General features: G+C 37.3%; 1 pseudogene; it reads right to left on the bottom strand.

Moving 5' to 3' along the window:
* Window positions 1-4,793: 4,793 nt before the first annotated feature.
* On the bottom strand, window positions 4,794-9,734 carry LOC147420893 (uncharacterized; annotated as a pseudogene).
* Window positions 9,735-10,002: the final 268 nt, after the last annotated feature.

Raw genomic sequence — 10,002 nt, forward strand, 5'->3', positions numbered from 1 at the left:
CAGGCGGATAAACTGTACACAGAGAAGATAATTATTTGTAAAACACAAGTACATTGGTGTAGTGATGAGGAGTGCTCCACTCCAACAATAGAAATGAGTCCCAAGCACTTACACCACCTAAACCCTCCTCAAGAATACTTCCTACCCAAACCTGCTTACAAACGGATAAGCACCCAAGGGAAGGGAACTATTCGTGGACATTCTTATTGGGGGAAAATGATGCAAACAAATTACATGATAAAGCTCGAGGATAATTCTAGGTCTAGTGACGACTCTAGAGAACGTGCCAAAATGGTGTATGTAATGATGGGACATTGTTTACATAGGCCCCTCCAAACTTGGTGCCTCTTTGAGAATTTGGAGGGAATGTTGGGCCCGTCGGGCTACAAAGGGGGCCCAGTGGAAAAATCCAATATCCCGACGGACAAACAGGAACTCTCAGTTCCAATAGGTCAATGTGAATTTGATATTATTGACACTCCCATAAAATGTTAATAACATGAGATTTTACCACTTCATACTTCACCTCAAGCCATGAACGAAATCCTTGGAGATGTGGTATGCCTTAAGCTTTGACACACAGGTTTAAATCAAGTATTGGGAGCTCCTTTCACACCTCTCTACCACCCACATGCATCTCTTTGGTTGAAGCCGTTTGTAGCAAACACCGCCTAGTTAAGAATCTAGAACTGAGGCCACTGTGGCCATTGAAACGTGTTCCATGCACATGTCTTGAGTGGAATCGATGTCTCTACTCTCCTCATTAGGGATGCCTTTTCCTTTGCCTCTTTTCGAGACTTGAACCTTTCCTTGGGAGACTAGGATAGCTTTCTCCGTTCCTCAATACGAAAAGAGAACAAATCATAGAAATCAGATTTTCTTTCATGATTTGAGAGAATAATGCCTTGACCACCATCTCGTTCTCTTCAAGAAGCTTCACAAGCACCAAGTTAGCTAAATGGATACCTCTCAATGCACTTTCCATAGCCTTGTTTATCTTGGATCTTTGTTGTCATTGTAGGCCACCATTATTTTTGCCTTTGCCTTTCAAAATGCCAACATAAATAAAGCCCCAAAATAGGATGGTTTTCTTTGGGAGCTCCATAGTAGGCAAGAAATTGAAGTTCGCAACCGCCAAATTATTGCAACATTTCAAAACTCTCTTGCATGGGAGGCAAACAATAGCATTCACAAGAAAAAGCATTTTAAAATGCTTGGGGACAAAATCGGCCAATTTTTGGTGCTTCAAGATGGAGGGTCTACTACTAGCAAAAAAAATTGATGCCATTATAGAGGCATCTTCAGACATTTTCTTAGTAGTGCAGCAAAATGGCCCATTGCTATGGAGTTTCCAAATGCTCCATAAAAGGTAGTCCAATACCACATAGTAGATGCATTACAAAGACTAATAGCATTTTGAATTTCTCTTTGAAAATGCAAGAAAAATGCTCAATATTTCTTAATTTTTAAAATGCTCTAGAGAAACACCATGCTAATGCTCACCACCAAATTTAGCCGATCCTCATCTTCACAGTGCTCTCCCAAGGTCAAGAAGCTAAAAGCTCTAATACCATGTCAAAGTCAACAATTTGGAAACGTAGAGTTGGGACGAGAGAGTTGCTTAGAACCAATCAAGACAACAATGAACTAGATGATTATACAATGGGGCTAGGTTGTAAGGGGCTTCTCCTAGCCCTTACGCAAGGACAAGACATCTAAGCCACCAACCTAAAAGATGAAAAAGAAAAAATAATAGAAAGAGAGAAAAAAAAATGTTCGAAAAAATTTGGGCTCAATTTAAGCACCAAAGAATTCTCACGATACACTTCCGGCTTATGCCATGGGAACATGGCATAACCAATGCATAGGAAATTAGCTTTTCATTTTGAGAAAAATTAGCATAAAGGAAAATATAAGATAAGGGAAAAGGAAAAAGAAAAAGATAAAGAAGTAAAAGAGAAGATAGGATAATGTGAGTAAGTTACTGTGAGTAAGTAACTTACTGAGAAAGTTTTGATAAGTAATCAAGAAAAGTTATCAAAGAATGATAAGTTATCAAGATAAGGAAGATAAGCTATCAAAATAAATGAAAGCACTTATAAACAATGTGCATTAAAAAAGGTCTTCTCTTCTCATTTTTTTGACTTCTCTCCTCCATTTTCAGGATGCAACTAGGGAGTAAGCTATAGAGAATCTTGAGGAAACCATAGCCAATCCTCTTGCAATACACACACACACACACACCTCCTGCACACATCTCCTACACACACCTCCTCTCCAAGAGAAGCCATGGCCAAAAATCATAATCATGCTTCCTATAACTTGATGTTCTTCTTCCCATTACACTCTCTCATAACCCCTAAGCTTTCCATAGATTGAATCTCTCTTGCCTCTTTCCATTCTCTCTTTCCAAGAAGCACAATTGGTGGTCTTGAAGAGAGGGAGAGTTGACTACATCAATAAGCTCTGGATTACTCTTCATTCTACATTAATTCATGCTTAAGCTCTCATGTTTACATAAGCAAACTTTTCTCTTTCTTAAAAGGACAAATTACTAATTTTCTCTTGTCAACTAACAACGTTCCTAACCACTAACTACAATGCTATTTCAAGCTCCGTTGTTTCAAGTTCTTTAGATTACCAGACTAATATGAGATAAAGAGAGTACCAAGCACTCTCTTTAACCATAGGTGACTGGAGATCATACTTATAGTTCAAGTTTCGTTCTTTAGATTACTGGACTATTATGGAATAGAGAGAGTAGGAAGCACTCTCTTTAACCATAGGTGACTGGAGATCATACTTATATGTCAAGTTTCGTTGTCTCGATTACGAGACTAATACGGCATAGAGAGAGTAGAAATCACTCTCTTTAACCATAGGTGACTAGAGATCATACTTATATTTCAAGTTCCGTTTCCTAGATTACCAGACTAATATGGCATAGAGAGAGTATAAATCACTCTCTTTAACCATAGGTGACTGGAAATCATACTAAAATAGCATGCATGTTGGGTGATGATTAATATATATGCGTATCTATAAATCCGATCAAAAATACATTTTTCTATTTTTAAGATGGACGAAATAATTGCCACATACTCATAGACAATTAAGTATTGGAATTTTTCGGAATCAACCATTCTATTCAAAGTGGCATTATAATTTACTTTAAGAAGAATGCTCTTATGAAATGTTCAAAAGTTTTTCTTTAAATCTAAGAAATAGGATTTTTCTTCTTTCAAAGAGAAAAAGAGCGTGTGTGTAAGATTTGTTTAGTGATTCAAATATGTAAATACTAATTCTCTCAAGGAGAGTTAAGTTTTGAAGGGTAGCTCTATCTTAATCAAAAGAGTTTTTCCTTCGAAGTGAGATTTTTCTTCCAGTTAAGGTTATCCCCCCCCCCCCCCCCCCCCCCCCCCCAAATCAATTGCAAAATTCCCAAAACGATAAGTCTCTTCTAGCTACATAATTAATTCTCTCTATCCCTTCTAAAAGAAGAATCTGTTGACCATTCATACACTATTACCTAAGCATTTTTCACTAGACTAACATATCCATTCTTAAAAACTTCGTAATTTTTTTAACTCTTACACTATCATGCATGGAAGGGTTTCACTCTTGTATAAGCACTCAAATGAAGTTTCTTGATTATTTGTCTCAAGATTGCAGAGTCTTACCAGACCCCGAGCGACATTTTCCGAGCGAGCACAGATCCGAGCAAACAAATTAAGAAAGTAAATCATAATACATGAACTCAACAAGTTATAGTATTACAAACACTATCCAATTTGTTAATAACTAAATCCTACATCACAATTACTTGCCAATAATTCTCTAAATTCTTTAAGGAGTTGCTTTCGTTTCATCAATGACTTAATGTTTATCCATAACACAAATTACGTTGTCAAATCATTAATACAAGAGAATTCCATAAAAAATGGACAAAGTTTTCTTTGTAAAATGAAAAAAATTTCAAACTAACCATGGTCCATTGGACACCTCACATGAGGATTTCAAAATATTCACTTTCAAAATCATACAAGGAATGACATGTCTATTTGTCAATACTTAAACTCTAGATCATAAGCACTTGATAATAATTCTAGACTCTATGAAGAGCCGCATCCTTCATTAATGAAAACATTGCATTTATGATGCATTTCACAGATATGAAGATAGTATCGCAATTGCTTCGCCATCCTTTGAGCCGCTGCCTCTACATAGATCGGCAATGCACTTCCACAAACAAGCAAAAGTGAATGTAGTCAATATGCATGCACTCAAAATTCAATCTATGGATCTCATTAATAACATTAAACGTAATTCTTTCGCAAGATACATAAATGCCAAAAAGTGAAACATAACATAAAGACCCAAAACACAGAGCAAACAAAATAGGGAAGTGAATCATAATACAAGAAAATGAACTCAATAAGCTACATTTTCACAAACACTATCTTATTTGTTAATAACTAAACCCTACATCACAAACACTTGCCAACAATTCTCTAGATTCTTGAAGGAGTCGCATTCGTCTCATCAATTCACAATGTTATGTATTATACATAATACAAATTATGTTGTCAAATCATTAATACAAGAGCCTTTCATAAAAAATTGGACAAAGCTTCCTTTGTAAAATGAAGAAAATTTCAAACTAACTATGGTCCAATGGACACCTCACATGAGAATTTCAAAATATTCACTTTCAAAATCATAGAAGGAATGATATGTCCATTTGTCAATACTTAAACTCTACATCATAAGCACTCGCTAATAATTCTTAGACTCTATGAAGAGTCGCATTCGTCATCAATGAAAACATTGCGTTTATGACGCGTTTCATAGATACGAAAGTCGTATCTCAATTCCTTCGCCATTCTTTGAGCCGCTTCCTCTGCATAAATCGGCAATGCATTTCCACAAACAAACAAAAGTATATGTAGTTATTATGCATGTAATCAAAATTTAATATATGGATCTAATAACATTAGACGTAATTCGTACGCAAGATATATAAATGCCAAAAAGTGAAACACAACATAAAGATCAAAAACACAAAAGTAATGTCAATGTCATAGTAGGAGCGAAGTCTCACTAGTCATCATAAGGGTCGACACGCGATGGCATGTCACCCTCATCCTCAACATCTAGAGAGGTAGATGCCTCCTCTCAGCTTCGCTTTTTAGGGCAAAGCAAGGGAACCACATAGTCTCTAATAAGAGACTCATTGATGTCAAGCGCAGCACATGCTCGTTTAGATGATAAGCATGCAGCCAAAACGGGAGCTGTACCACACCCAAGCTCCAAACAAATACCTCCACGTCGACAAAGCAGCTCAACAAAAGCTGCAACAAAAGCCTGGCTCCGCTGCATCTCACCCCGCCAAGGCATCCCTGATCCTGATCTAGCTAAGGAAGGCTCCGGAAAATGGTGTGTCATGAACGAATCTAAAGGCTGGAGACCCAAGCTAGAGAACATAGTGGTGCTCTCAGCCACAAAGCATGCTGGCTGCATCCCAATGCTGTGTACCATAAGTTTCATAGAGCACTGGCACTGCAAATCAAATTACAAAACCACAACATTGAAGAAACATTGAAGAAAGAGCCTCAACAAAACTATACAATACTGAAGTGAAAACAATACCTGAATTCGACCAGATAAACTCTCAACATATCCATATGAACTATGATGGATCACTATAATGCGACGATGTACCACCATCTGTGAAGCACGACAGAACCTCTCCACCCATCCAATAACCTCTCCTATTCATAGGTTCTTGTAAGAAAAAACTATCGATATTATGAAATAATAGTAATGCAAGTAATCAAACACAACACAAATACCTGCAGTAGAAGCCATAATGAGCAGCCATCTAGAATCTGCAAGTGTCGAAAAAGTCAAATAGATAGCAGATCGTACATGCTCCTCAGTGAAAATATCCCAACGAGATGGAGAAGAAGAACCAATATGCAATCCACCAAAAGGAAGATCCAAGAAGACAAAATCTGCGGTCCATGAAATAGACTTTCCCCCACGAGTGTATGGCACACCGCTTGAGAGAACTCGAGACATATGTTGATGCACAAGATTCCACGATGCATTGCGAGTACCCTCTCTATAGTTTGCAGCGATAGAAATGTAATCGCCAACAATAGCAATACATCGTGTATCAACAGGAAGCATTGGGTAACGCAAAGGAGACTCCAAAACATAGACAAATTGTATGCTCCTCCTAACAACAATCAAGCCCGAGGAGTCTGCGACAACATATTTATGGTATGTGAACTTTTTCACAAAGTATTAATAAAAGTCGACAATAAAAATTTCGACACTTACCATGCTCTAGAACATCCTTCTTAATAGTGGTATCAACCATAGTCTCCATCCTCTCACTAGACAAGTGGACACCTTAAAAGAAATATACAACAGTTTTTGAACCTACAAGAATCAACAGCATGAAAACATAAAAGTTAAAGAATGACATAAGCATACCTGGTTGTCTCGCCTCTGAAGTAGCAGGTGGTGGTTGTCTCGCCTCTACTGCTGCAACCCTAAGCATGGTTTCTCGAAGCTCTTTCTCTCGCTCAAGGATGTGACGTTGCACCATATCTAACCACCATGGACATGTATCTCTCTCCCATGTTGTCAAAGTGGGCATGCTAGGGGGGTACATATATGTGTCCTTTGACGCAATTTGTGCACATTGTCTCACCACAAATGGGAGAGTTGGCAAGATCCACTTTGAAACCAAAAGTGAACACATGACTCGATAGTGACATACAAAGCACAAAATTGACCTGTAAGCCAATCGTTGAGCTACCATTCGAAAAGTATCAACTTTCTTGAGTGCTTGTTTCTCTACATCTTTGCTTTTAGCCTCCAAAGAAACCTCCAAAGGATAGAGAAAAGGCCTAGCTTCAAACTTAATTTCATCAAAGTAGAACCCCAATGTGCATTCATGTGGCAATGGGTACCCTCCTGGCACATTTGAATTGTCCAAAACAAGTTGTGTTTCTCTCTCGTAGACACGAGCAAGGTATCCCTCTCTACGCAGCCAACTACAAATTTAAAAAAAGCAAAGTTGTGTTATTTAAACAAATATTATCTCTTAGACAAAGCAAGCCAAACATTAAGTAACTAGTAAATCATACTCACTGTCGAAACAAATTATCTCCCTTCTTCAAACCAAAATCAGTCCTTGTGATCCTATCAGACTGGAGTAATGAAACCCATTGGATTTTATTCTGCATAGGGGCATCATGGAGTGCAATCAAGTTTAGCTTCTCTAAATTTGCCCAGCTGTCATGTCCCCATTTGAGTGACATAATCTTTGCCAACCAGTCTGTCCCAAGATTGGGATCGAAAATATTGAAGAGCTACAACACAATACAAAGAGCATGAAGTTTTACTTCACATCCATAACAACAATCAACACAATGACTATTGCTTAATTGATTATTTGGTGAAGTGTACCTTTCCAATGCATTCTTGATATTTATGTATTATCTCACAATGAATGCTTTTCTCCTCCTTCTTCACATCCTCTACAGGCATTCCTTGCTTGAGTTGAGTTAATCTAGACTCTTTCTCTTTAGTTATTTGAATCTAAAAAAGAAATCAATTTGTCTAAGAGTTATTCAAATGACTTAAAAATAATTTGCAAGCAAAAAAAAAAAAAAACTCACATCATAAACTAGCATGCCAAGGTAGCGTCGTGTGAGTGGATACCAAGGTTCTGCACCTTTAGCATACTTTCTTCGCACAGATGCAATTAGTTTCTGGTCTTTGTCGGGGAGAGTTTTTAGGTAGCTTTCATGTTCAGCTGCACATATGTGATTGGTGTTCACAATCTCATCCCGTATGTGAGTGGCCACCAAAGCATGCATGTTCATACTGCAAAAACCCATATTGATTTGTTTCCATAATAAAGTATTTAACAACAAGATATATGCTTTAGTAGATACTCACACATTCATTCGTTGCAAGCTACTTAGCAATGCAATCTCAGGAACCTTGGTGGGATCTATGATAGTAAAAAGGACCCTCCAATGTCTCTCCTTTGAGGTGGAAAACTTCTCTTTGATAGCTTTAGTCCATGCAAGCGTACGATGGTTGCCCTCCCAAACATAAAACATGCAATCTGATAGATCTGCAAACCTTGGTTGGATTTTGAGCTCCAACTCATACTCCTCGTTGATTTCTATCCAAAGAGGATCCCACTTTTCCTTGATGTCATCTTCAAAACAAGAAACCAAAATTAGTGAATTCAAAAAGAATTTTTAAAATAGAAATTCACTTAACAAATTTAAGAAGCTTCAACTTACCTGTAGCAATAGTTTGCTCTCTCTTAAATGTCCAAAGTGAAACAATGAAAGCTCCCTTTTCTTGCATATATCCTTCCCTTGCAAAAGCCGTTTTTAATCCACCTAAATCATCTCTTAAACCTCTGACTCTAGCATATGGAATCAACCTACACAAAGGTATAAGAGGACAATCGAGGCAACTGAACATACGTGTGGTCTGAAGTACATCGGCACCTCTATGCATAAAAATATTTTGCTCCTCATCAATCTCTGCAGCTGCAGTTACCTCATCTCGCATTTCCCAAGGGATAATTTGAAGTTCGTTTTCTTCAGGAGCCAATGTGTCATCAATTTCGTGCATAGACCCTTGGTCAACATCCACATAGTGAATCTCTTCCTCTTCAATGCCATGACACTCTGACATTTCTGTTACTGACACTGATGACACTTGGCCACTACTTTCAAGTGGTTGTGTAGACTTTTCATTATGTAGACTTTTCTTTAATCTTCCACGAGATGGACTACAAATAAAATACACAATCAACATCTTAAAAAAAATTTACATTGCCTCTAAACATGAACATTAACATGCATGTCTATAAGCAATGAAAACTTGCCTCTAAACATGAACGTTAACAATGAAAACATTGCCTTTAAACATGAATGTTAACATGCATGTCTATAAGCAATGTTTCAAACAGAATTTAATCTTTACATAGTCCGCTGGAGGAGACAAAAAATAAAGATTGAAGACAAAAAATAAATACTATCTCCAACAAAACATTGCTTGTAAAGATGCACGCTAACATGTAACATGTATGACTAGAACTTTTTTTGTGCATAAAAATAAATTCTAGAAACATTGGTTTTAAACATGCACGTTGACATGCAAGTCTTTAAGTTGCCCTTCAATAAAATACACAATCAATCTTTGAAAATATTTGGACAGCACCTCCTTTGAATGTGGAACAAAATTTAAAAAAATATAATAATCCAATGGACACCTCACATGAGGGTTTGTTAATATTGAATATAAAAAACAAAAATAATATCTTTTGAAACATTAATCACTATTCTCTAAACATGCATGTTAAAACATGCATGTTAACATGCAGGTTTTTAGACACTAATTGACTTGAAAGCTTGGATGATTTGAAAGCTTTTTTTCATAAGTAAACATTGTCTCTAGGCATTCACATTAACATGCAGGTCTTTAGACACTAAATAAAATTTAGCAAGCTACAAACATTCTCGTCAACGGGTAGTTCTAGAAGAAATTTGCTTTTGTAAAAATATATACATTATTTTTGATACAATTTGCTTTTAGGCATGCACATCGACGGGCACCTCTACATGTATAATAATGGCACGTCTACATGAGAAAATGTACCCAACAGGAGGGCGTCCTTTACGTCCCGCCATTGCTCCTCTCCAATTTTTTGGTGATGTTGTCATGGAGATGCAAGCTTTGCGTAGATACTCAGATGACAGATGCTCTAACGCTCACACTTCGCAGGTGCTTTCTCACCTGCATGTGCAACTCAGACTCATAACCATATTTTGAAAGCCTCAAGAGACCGCACGCTCAAGAGACCTCACTTTCTTTTTGTGAATTCTGACAAGCTTTGCTTCAATTGTCTTGAAACAATGAAAACATTGTTAACTCGAGGCTCAATTTTCAGGATTGTAC

The sequence above is a fragment of the Adiantum capillus-veneris genome, chromosome 28, assembly GCF_014529385.1.
Source record: "Adiantum capillus-veneris isolate H3 chromosome 28, ASM1452938v2, whole genome shotgun sequence".
NCBI lineage: Eukaryota > Viridiplantae > Streptophyta > Polypodiopsida > Polypodiales > Pteridaceae > Adiantum > Adiantum capillus-veneris.